The sequence below is a fragment of the Dipodomys merriami genome, unplaced genomic scaffold, assembly GCF_024711535.1.
Source record: "Dipodomys merriami isolate MVZ:Mamm:240054 unplaced genomic scaffold, mDipMer1.0.p SCAF_570, whole genome shotgun sequence".
Taxonomy (NCBI): domain Eukaryota; kingdom Metazoa; phylum Chordata; class Mammalia; order Rodentia; family Heteromyidae; genus Dipodomys; species Dipodomys merriami.
In genome coordinates, this window is record NW_027206147.1 from 245,173 (window position 1) to 256,136 (window position 10,964).

General features: G+C 33.0%; 1 pseudogene; it reads right to left on the reverse strand.

Moving 5' to 3' along the window:
• Window positions 1-5,257: 5,257 nt before the first annotated feature.
• LOC138812957 (U6 spliceosomal RNA) lies at window positions 5,258-5,357 on the reverse strand (annotated as a pseudogene).
• Window positions 5,358-10,964: the final 5,607 nt, after the last annotated feature.

Genomic DNA, 10,964 nt, shown 5'->3' on the forward strand with positions numbered 1-10,964 from the left:
GAAGTGGCACTGTAGCTCAAGCGGTACAGTGCTTGACTTGAGCGGAAGAGTGCAGGGACAGTACCCAAGCCCAGAGTTCAAGTGCCAAGACCAACTAAAAAAAAAAAGGAAATAGGTAACTGCAATATGAAAACTCCAAGTTCATAATCAATTTATACCTCCCTGGTTAAAGGAACTGCTAAACTATAACATTCTTGATTTCTAGCTCAAAATTGTAGAAATTATATTCTATCCCATGACAACACTGCATCACAGTCATACTGAAAGAATAATCTCCCCAATTCCTGATGGAAACAGATTGCAGGTCTTATAGACCAATCATTTCCACATTGTAGCTCACATAAGTTGTTTACCATTAGAGGTATCTTGATTGCTTTTTATACCCAACATTTTGAGAGAAATGTATTACTTTAAAATGTTATTAAAGCAAGACTGATATAAAAATCACCTTTGACCCCAGATAAATATTTACCTTTCATATACCCAAAAATGCAGTCTTACCTATCATTAATGTTAGGAACGAGAGGTTAAAAATCATGGACACCTAGACCTAAACATGAATTAAAGACTCTCCAACTTGTGAATACAATTGGTTTAAAAAGACATGAATACTACTGCATGTTTTTCAAAATTTCTTGTGATATTGAAGATTCAATGATAAAATATTAACACTTGAAAATAACTCATTTTCTTGGGAGTAGAACAGAAAACACAAGATTAATCCATCATTTTCAAATACCTTTATTTTTCTACAAATTCACTCTTATAATTATCAAGATTATAAAACTAACTGAAGTACAGAGCCACAAAGGAAATAATTTAACTGCATCATCTACATTCAAAAAACTGTTACTGGGGCTGGGAATGTGGCTCAGTGGTAGAGTGCTTGCCTTGCATGCATGAGGCCCTAGGTTCTATTCCTCAGCACCACATAAGCAAAAAGGATAAAGCCGGAAGTGGTGCTGTGGCTCAAGCTGTAGAGCACTAGCCTTGAGCTGAAGAGCTGAGGGACAGTGCCCAGGCCCAGAGTTCAAGGCCCCACGACCGGACCCCCAAAAAAGAAAAAAAAAACTGTTACTAGAAAACAAAGTTATTCTAATAATTAGCTTACCAAATTCACTTATATCCTTTTATTCTATTTCATAATATTTCATAATATTCTATTGCATAAAAAGCCTATATACCCACTTACATCTTCAGATCTTAATATTTATTTCAGAAATGTCTATAGCTCTATAGTCAATGAACTGAAATAATACTAAAAATATTTAAAGGCTTTTCAGAAATTGCAAGACGCTCTCGGGGTTGTTATTTATATTGGAAAAGATATTCGAAAAGCCTTATTTGTTAAAGTTGTGATAGTTACTTTCACAAAAGAGCCATTAGTGAGGATCCCATTGCATGTACAAAAGAACTTCAAATGCATCCATAATCTGGGGGTGACACATGCTTTTTGTTTGTTTGTTTTGAAAGGTATATCTAGCAAGCATATCCACAATACTGGTTTTCAGTCAATATGATGGGATATTCAAACCTAATAAATACAGGGTTGATTATCTTAGTGAGAATAGATATAATGTTACAAAGAAAGTTATTTTCAACAGAAATCCAGAAAGAGTTTATTCACCTTGTGTTTCACGGGAATAACCAGAGAGTAATACCTGTTTGGTCAAGTCAGTCAAACTCACTCCAAGAGTATATCTTAAAAGTATAACCAATTTAAGAGGTCAAATACATATTTTGTACTGACAGTCATCTTACAGCAATAACTTACTACCTAATTATATCTGTATCTTCTTACCTAACATATAATAAGAGCTGAAAGTGGTCTCTTTTATCTAACTTAATGTTGTATATGCTTTGATTATGATGATGTTATTATTTGACAAATAAAATGTACAGAAGGGTGGCTCCACAGAAATGACATGACAGAACACTGATAAATAAAAACATTGCAACACAGTTAGCTCTTTTGAGCCTCACCTTGTCCACACTGGCAAGCAACATTGCAACAGCACACGCACACATATACACATACACACATGTGTGCACATGTACACACATATACTTGCATGCTAAATTCAGGGTTTAGTACAAAAAAGTACAAATAAAATTTTAGTGATTAGGACAAATGTTAATTTGCCTTATTACAAAATAATACACAATCCAGTCACCATGGGTGTCACATTTTACTTGCCTCGCCACATGTGACCACTTAATTTATTTTAATTAATTAATGAATTCATTTGTTTGGTGCTAATACTAGGCTTGAACTCATGGCCTGGCTCTGTCCCAGAATTTGTTGTTTTTTTGTTGTAGTTTTCTCAAGCCTAGAATTTTACTGCTTGTCCCACAGCTCCATTTCTAGCTTTTGCTGGTTACTTTCAAATCAGAATTTAATGGACTTTTTTTTTGCTTGGTTTGGTTTCAAACCACAATCCTCAGATTTCATCTTTCTGATTAGCTAGGATAAACACATGAGCCACAAGTGTGGCTTCTAGTTTTTCCTCTATAGCTATCTAATACACATATTAGATAGTAATTTAAAACTTAGAGTATAGAAGCAAGTTGTACAGTGATGATATTGTCTTGTCAGAAATTTAAGCTAGTAAATTTCTTCTTAAAACCATAAACAAAAATACCATGGTATAATATAAGAGAACTCACTATTGAACATATGAGCTTTAAGAGCTTTCTAATAGATCCATTATTTGTTACCCAACATTAGAAAAACTATATAATGCAGTAGTAAAATAGAAGTCCTTTGTAGGAATACTTAATTACCTTGTTTTTAAAGATACTTGTTTTCATCCAAAAAAGTAGGCCTGTCTATTGTCTTCATGTGATTTTGATGATTGAAGGTGCTTAATGAGAAGTCAAAGTGTATTACTAATCCTTTGCTATCAATTAAATCTCACCTTTTCTTCTTGGAACTTATAATTATTAAAGAAATAGTTCAGAATCAGCAAGCAATAGTTCAGATTCACACTTCCAGTGCAAGTGGATCACCAGTAATTAATCCTTGATACCATTTTCCACAAAGTTTTGTCACAGATACAATCGGTCTGCCTTCTCTAGCTGCTTTCCTAGCCTGGACCTATTCCTTCACTCTACAGGAAAAGTGTGATTCAACTGATTTCAGTCAGATCTGTTACTAGAATTATCAAGGATTTAGATTTTTGTCTATAATTTGGTCAAAGCTATGTCTCTTTATGTAGGCTAATAAAAATGTATTTACTAATTTCAAGTAAATTCATAAATTCCATTTCCACCTCTTTTAAAAAATAAAATTGTTTGCTCTATAAATTGATCAGAGGCATGGATTTTTGGCTAGCTAGGTCATTGTACATCTGTCTCTCTCTTCCTCTCTCCCTTTCATGGTTCTCATAGATAATGTGACTGCTCCATAATTATCCTAATTTATTTTGCTTTTATATTTTTGGTTGCCATTTCTGCTCTGCCATTTCCCAAATCATTTACATAGAAGGCATTATTTCATATTTTCTCATTCCTATAATAAGCTGCACATGAAGACACCACTGGTCCCATTTTCAGTCTGTACCTTTGAATATGGAGGAAAACCTTTCCTTTGCTCTCTATGAATTCCCTACTCTCCAGTTAGAATAATTTCCAATAGTAAAATTGGAAAAAGAGAAAGAAAATCATGGTGAAATAACAGATGTAGAAAATTTACTGGATTTTTCTGACCAGTTCAACCAATGTGAACTATTCGGGAATACATGTGCACCCCATTCCCACTGGTACTCACTGTCTCTGGTTAGGCAATTCTGATGAAGACAAGGAACAAGATGAAAAAGTGAGGAATGATATCATTTGCAAAAAAATGGAGAAGTATTAAAGCAAATTTTTGTTTGGGCTGCTGAAAATAATTGGCTTACTACAGTGCAGACACTGCTTTCCTAAAAGGCCACTCATGTGAATACTAGGGATGATGATGAGTATACCTCTCTTCATCGGGAAGCCTCCAGTGGGCACTTAGACATGGTCCATGAGTTGGTGGCTCAAGGCATATATTCATGCAATTACTGTGAATGGCTAGACACCCCTGCACAGTGCTTATATGTTGAATAATACCAGAGTGGCTGCTTCCTTAGTTCACATTGAGGCAGATAGCATTTCCCAAACTAAAGTCCTCTTGACTCCCTTGCATCTTGCTGCTTGGAATAGAAATATCAAAGATATGCTGGATTGCCTTCTATTGAAGCATTATATCAAACCAGGTCTGAAGAACAACTTGGAAGAAACTGCATTTAATATTGCCAAAAGGATAAATAAGTATCACTACCTCTTTTAAATTGTGGAAGGCTGTAAAAATTGTTCTCCTAACTCATAATGGTTTGGTTAAGATTCTTAAATTTCAAAAATGCCAATCCATCTTTGTGTCTGTACAAAATATTTTCACAATACAAAGCAACAGCAATATCTTACTTTAAAAATTCATGGATTCCATAGTATTCTTCAAGTGAATTGCCTGACTTTGATGTCAAAATGTATTCAAGAGTTGTTTGTATACATCTATAATGATTTCTGCAGGGTTTGTGATTTTTAAACCAGAAATCACTTTAACTTATCTGTTGAAATGAGTAGTACAGAAACTAAAAATATTTCTGGTGCTTGTATGAAAAAAGTATATTTTAAAATACTCTGTATTTTGTTTGTATAATGTCCATAATCTATTTAATTCTCTCCTAGATATAATACTTTGAATTATACATTGTTTTATAATATATAGGTTCGTTAATAAATGTGTTATTTCAGATAGCATTCCATATAGAAAAAGTTTAAGATTCCTTTTTTTCCCTAGGTCCTTATATTATTTTATTTCTTTGGGATAAAATGACAATGTTATCCAATTTCAAATGTTTTGTAAAGATTATGCTATGTAAAGGCCATTCTAAGGTGAGGATTTAACACACTGATGTCAAACTAACTTTCAGTTCAATGAATTACATATATTGTTATATTTGCCTTTTTAAATTTTTTATTGTGAAAATACTGTACAGAGGGGTTACAATTACATGGGCAAGATAATGAGTACATTTTTTATCAAGCATTGTAGCCTCCTCCTGTATTTACCCTTCCCATCCATTCCCATCCTTCCCCTGCTTCCCCACTCAATCCTCCCTGCTACCCCTCCACCCGCACAAAGTTGTAAAGTTCATTTTTCGACATAACGACTTGTATTTTTGTAATCAATTTTTAATAACTGTTTTTCATTTCTTGCATCTCAAGAATGAAAAATATGGAATATTTCACAAATTTTAATATCATCCTTGTGCAAGTGCCATGATAATCTCTATATTGTAGTAATTTGGGTAAACGTCCTGCTGAAGCATGTAGTATCCTGTAAATTTAAGTAGTTATTGAAGCAATCTTTATACAGGCATATATCCTTGGTTGACTGTTTGTAACTAGGAACCCTTATTGTTCCTAAAAATGTTATTGATCTCACTTCTCTAAAATTCTGTGTATATTGGGAAAAGCTAATATTGTTTGGTCGATTGCTCACATTTGCAATTTTTTTGTCAATGACTATTGTAAGTCTTTTTCATTTTAAATTTGATCATACTTTGAAGCCTTTATAGCATGGTCCAAAGGTGATTGTTTTTCAAGTACTTATTTATAAACTGAGTTAGCTTTGTGGAGGTAATGGATTCAAAGTAAGCCTTGCTTAAGAGCTACTTCTAAACTTCTGCAGCTTAAAAATTCCTAAATGATGTCTTACTGGTATAAATGTCTACCTGACCCTTTACTCTTCTTCCCTGTAGCAACAGACCAACCAGAATATCTTACCCTGACAGCATAGATTTTCTTATTGGAACAAAACTAATATTAGTTAAAAGGGATCATAGAGAGATAAACAGTTAAGACAGAATCATTTAGGCTAGAAGGTATTTTATCAAAATATAATTGTTTTTTATACCTAACATTTCAATAGTAGCTAAAGCCAAGAAGGTGAAAAAAAATTTCACATGCATGATTACCAAATGTCCTGGCCAATCTACCATCCATCCAGGCAGGAATTTACACTACTGCCTTTCTTTCATCAAATATTTTCATAGTTACAAGAGAAGTCTATATGTTTCTCCTCGATATTAGGCCTTAAATTGGTAATGTTTTAATCACAGTGTTTCCTCTTGTCTCTAGGCTGTAAATCTCCAAATGGTAAAGTTTTAGGTCCAACTCTACCAAACACTGAGGTAGAAATAATGGAATAATATTTTAAATCACAGTTGCCTTTGATACCCTAACCACAACAGAACATTGCAAAACATGTGCCTTTTTTCTTATATTTTATAGTTATATATTTTATATTTATACGTGCTGATATTTTTTCACACAGTGAAACTTACTAGAATTAATTGATAATTTGACAAATAAATAGATATTTATTACAATAAATAGATTTGAATATAAATAATAAAGTTTAGAATGTACATTAGAATATATAAAGTATCAATGCAATGTCTTTGGTATAAACATGTGATATGTTCTAAGTATTCTTGGTCTTCTGAATTCACATTGTAAAAAAAAAACAATTTTTTTCCTCTAATCTATAAGGGATTTTACTCTGCTGCTCTGTTTATTGTTTTAACTCATTGGTTGCAAAATGTTTTTCTCTATATTTCTGAAGCATTTCTACTTATTGTACCCAAATTTTGCTGATATGATATCTAAAAGGTGTTATTCTTCTGCAGGACCAACGGGTCCTAGGATCCCAGGTCTTAGTTATCCTCTTCATCTGATAACAAGGGGAAGATTTCTCACCTAGGCTCATGAAACATGACAACAGAAATTAATTGAAAATCCATCTCAATTCCTTATGACACCGGAATTAGTGGTAAGCAATTGTGTAATGCAATGCAACTTAAAATGAAAGATGAGATCACAAAATCTGAGAGAAAGTACAGTAATTCAAACTTTCAGTTAACAAATGACCAGCCCATATGAGTGACCAAGATCACAAATGTCACAAAATTAATTTTAATACCCCTCTTCTAATGATTACTCCAAGATTTCAGTCCAGCATAAGTAGGCAAAAAAAAATAGTTCCTAGAACGATAGATCCATAATTGGTCTACCAAGGCTAGGAAAACTTGACTTACAGGTCAAATATAATTCACAAAAACATTAATTGAGAAGATCGTTAATGCTTCAAAATACTGGTACTTCAGTAAAACTTGTTTCTGTAGAATAAAAATGTTATCATTCTCAAACCAATGATAACCTACACTTAATCTCCTGAAAACAGATTCTTTTTCAAATAATCTCTTAAAAATCACATTCACCAAAATAACATTTGACAAGTAGACAATATTGACATTACAAATTTTTCAAGTTTAGGGTGCAAGTTACAATAGAGTTGTTTATTTACCCAGCACTAATGCCAAACAGGTTCAACCATTCATTAAAGTGTAGAAATAGTACCACCCACCATTTGTGTTGTTCAGTAGGTGCCTTACAGAAATGTGTCAAATAGAAAAACCTCCCATAATTCAAACCCAAACACTAGCTAATAAAGTAAGTTTAATCACTTACTAAGGTACATTTTAAAAAGTCACAAATAGTTGCTTTATCATATGTTGTTTTATGTTTTACCTATCAGTTTAACATAGTAAGAAATATGACTTAAAGTCATGAATATGGGTACTCATCAGAGATGTGACAAACATAAAATCTGTCTTCTATTTCTACCATATTTCTGTATAGTAGTAAATCGTAGTCTTCTTCTTTTTCCAAAACTTATAGGTAGTAGAAAATATTATCCCATGTAAAATAAAATAATCACAAACCTTTTTCAAAGCCGTTTATAAAATTTGGTAGTTAGGAATATATTCTAAGCCATTTTTAAACTTTCTTGTTGACTAAAGATTAATCTTACAAATGGATGAGAATAAAATCATGTCTAGGTGCTTCACGTCTCCAGTCTTGCAAATTGTTATTGCAGATGAATGAATTATGGAAATATAAGCTGATATCAGTTCAAGTGTACGAAGGATTGAAACTCCATGGATAGTATATAAACCTTTCAAAATATTAACAGTTTAACAGAATGACTATCAGGAAGTTGAAACCAGAGAGGAATAATAGTAAAGACAGAATGAATGAAAAATGGAACAAGGGGCAAGTACAGCTAGAATACTCAATGTACACATGTGATAAAGGAAGTGATAAATCTGAAATACATCTTGGAGAAGGGGTTGGTTGAGAATGATAGAAGGAGTCACTCTGATCCAGGAGCATTGGACAATTAGATGGACATATTTATTGTAATACACTTGCACAACCTTTTGAAATTTAATTAAAAAACACAACAAAAAACAAAAACACACAAAAATCATAACCAAACAGCAATCTCTAGAGAGGATATATATGACCTCTCAAAATTTTAAATAGTTCATGAAGGGTAGTCTTGGGAATAGCAAACAAAGCTGTTCAAAGAGGGCAGTTTGGGGTAGCAGAGAATTTTGAACAGATTTAAGTAGATTATCTAAGGTTGTGAATCACCTACATCTGCTGCAAATATTTTCTTCTGTGAGTTCTCTTTGTCTGCAATGGATACTCCAGTCCTCAGCCACACTTGATAGCTTGTGAAGATAGAATGGAAGAAACAAGATCAAGTATCCATTACTCCACTGGAGACAGAAGAGTCCTCTATGTTTTCTCTCTCTCTTCACTACTCTTTCTTCATACTTTTAAGTCAAGTGATTTTGAATTATATCTTTCATTCTTTGCTCTGGCAAAGTAATTAGCCAAACTAATTTCCTAAATATTATTTGCCATTTTTTTCTACCATGCTGTTTACTTGTCCAAGGGAGTCCATTAAGCTTCACCCTTGCATTTGGTTGCCACGAAAATCCAACATCTATGTTAATGAGGACAAACTCTAATGTAAAACTTTGTCTCCAAAAAACCGATCCAAGAAGCTGTGATCACAAATATTTAGCTATACTTTTTTTCTTTTACCTTGAAAATCTTCTTGTGTCTAAAGTTCCACAAAAATAAGTACTCCACTACTTTTTGGTTCAATCACTTCTAACCTCAAAGATATATTTTGCTAACAAGATGCTTAGAGGAAACCGAAGTATACTCCACTTTTATGTTCTCTCTTAAGACTCTCCTTAGATACCATATCAGGATCAGTGAAGTTATTCTTTGCAAAATTATTTCAATAGATTATTTTTTCTTAGTCTTGCATTTGCTCAGCAAGATGTATGGAATAGAATAGAGTTAAATCATCCATACCTTGGGTAACAGTGTCTATTACAAAGGACAATGCTTCTATGTCCTAATTCTATGTCCTCCTCTTAGCTCTTCCCTGATTTCCAATTAAGCACAGCTTCTTGACTTCAAGTCCAGTGAAGCTGAAAGACTATAAGATCTCCTCCCCACCCCACCCCGCTACATCTTCATTGTTTCTCTTTTAAAACTCTTTTAAGTTGCCTCATTTGGACGTAGAATTTATTTTCCTGTCCTCATTCAAACTGTTCTACATTGTAGTGAGCCAAATAGGCTCTGTAAAATCACTTTAGGTAGCAAAAATATTAAGACAATCTATATCAAAATTTTTGGCCTCCCTCCACTGCTGAAGTCAGTATGCTTAGATAGGGCTTCTAAGAACATTGTTTTCTTACCCTTTCAATTTTCTCAATTCTTTTCTGATCCCAAACTTTTTGGCTTATGTAATAAGAGAAGTCTTCACTACCTCATGTTAATAAGGATATTATTTTTTGTGAGCTACTTAGAAATGTGTAATCATTGGCGTAACCAATCAGATTTTTTCCGTGTTTCAGTGCTTCACGTGCAAAGACATTGTGGAAAGTGTTACAAACAGAAAAGTGTGAACCCAATACCTTCTTTCATTTTGAAGGGCCCTTTCTCCCTAAATATTTTGACCCAAATTATCTTTTTCAAAGAATAATTTGGGTAATTAAAGGTCAATTCACAAAATTTGATGTCTCAGTTTTCTTAAGAACTTTGAATTTCACACAGTGAGAGTATATTTCCTGGGTAAGGACAATTCTCAAGGGAACCTACAGGATTTACAGTAAGGTTTCTGAAGTTTGTTTAGTGTGAAAATGAGCTATCTTTACCCACATTGCTCCCTCTCAACTAGTCCTCCATAGCTTTCTTTGCATGAAAGCCTATTTTCCCAGGCAATTTTCTTAATAGGCTAATTTGTTAAAAATTTGAACAATTAAAATATACCTGTCATAATTTTTAAACTCTTTTGAAATTGCTTTATCAGAATCACGTTTTCCCCAATCCTAATTCAACCTTTTCCATCAAAAACAGTAACATGTTGTTTATTTGATATAGTGTCCATGCAACTATTATTTTCTGGTGGCTTTATGTGTATATATGAACATATAAGCTGATGCTGAGCAAAATGAACTCCAAGATATGGAAACAGAGATTTTTTTGCAGTTGTTTTTAATGTACTATGTGATTTCTATTTTCTTTGGGTTTTCCACCTATGGTTTGGCTTCGGGTGTATTTGATTTTGTGCCCTGTGTATTGTGTATACATTTACCTTAATTAGGGAAGGGAAGAGGAACAACAAAATGGCAAGACAAAGGACAAAGGGCAAGCCAATGCAATAACAATACTCACAAGACAATATGTTGGAAATGTATATTAAAACTTGTGAGGAGTATTGAGGTGAAAGAAAACTGTAAGAAAAATGAAAGAGGGGGTAAAAAGTTTGAAAAGTTATGTTTTCACTACCTTACAATTACTGTAAACCATTGTTCACCAATTTGACAATAAAATTAAATTAAAAAATAAGCTACATAAAAAATAATTTCACTGTATTGTTATAGTAAATATTATTTTATGTATTAACTTTTTAAAAATCAATATTATTTGGCATCTAATTTGAATTGATTACTCCTTTTTTATCAGAGAGTCATCAACTTGAATGTTATACAACTAGACAATAT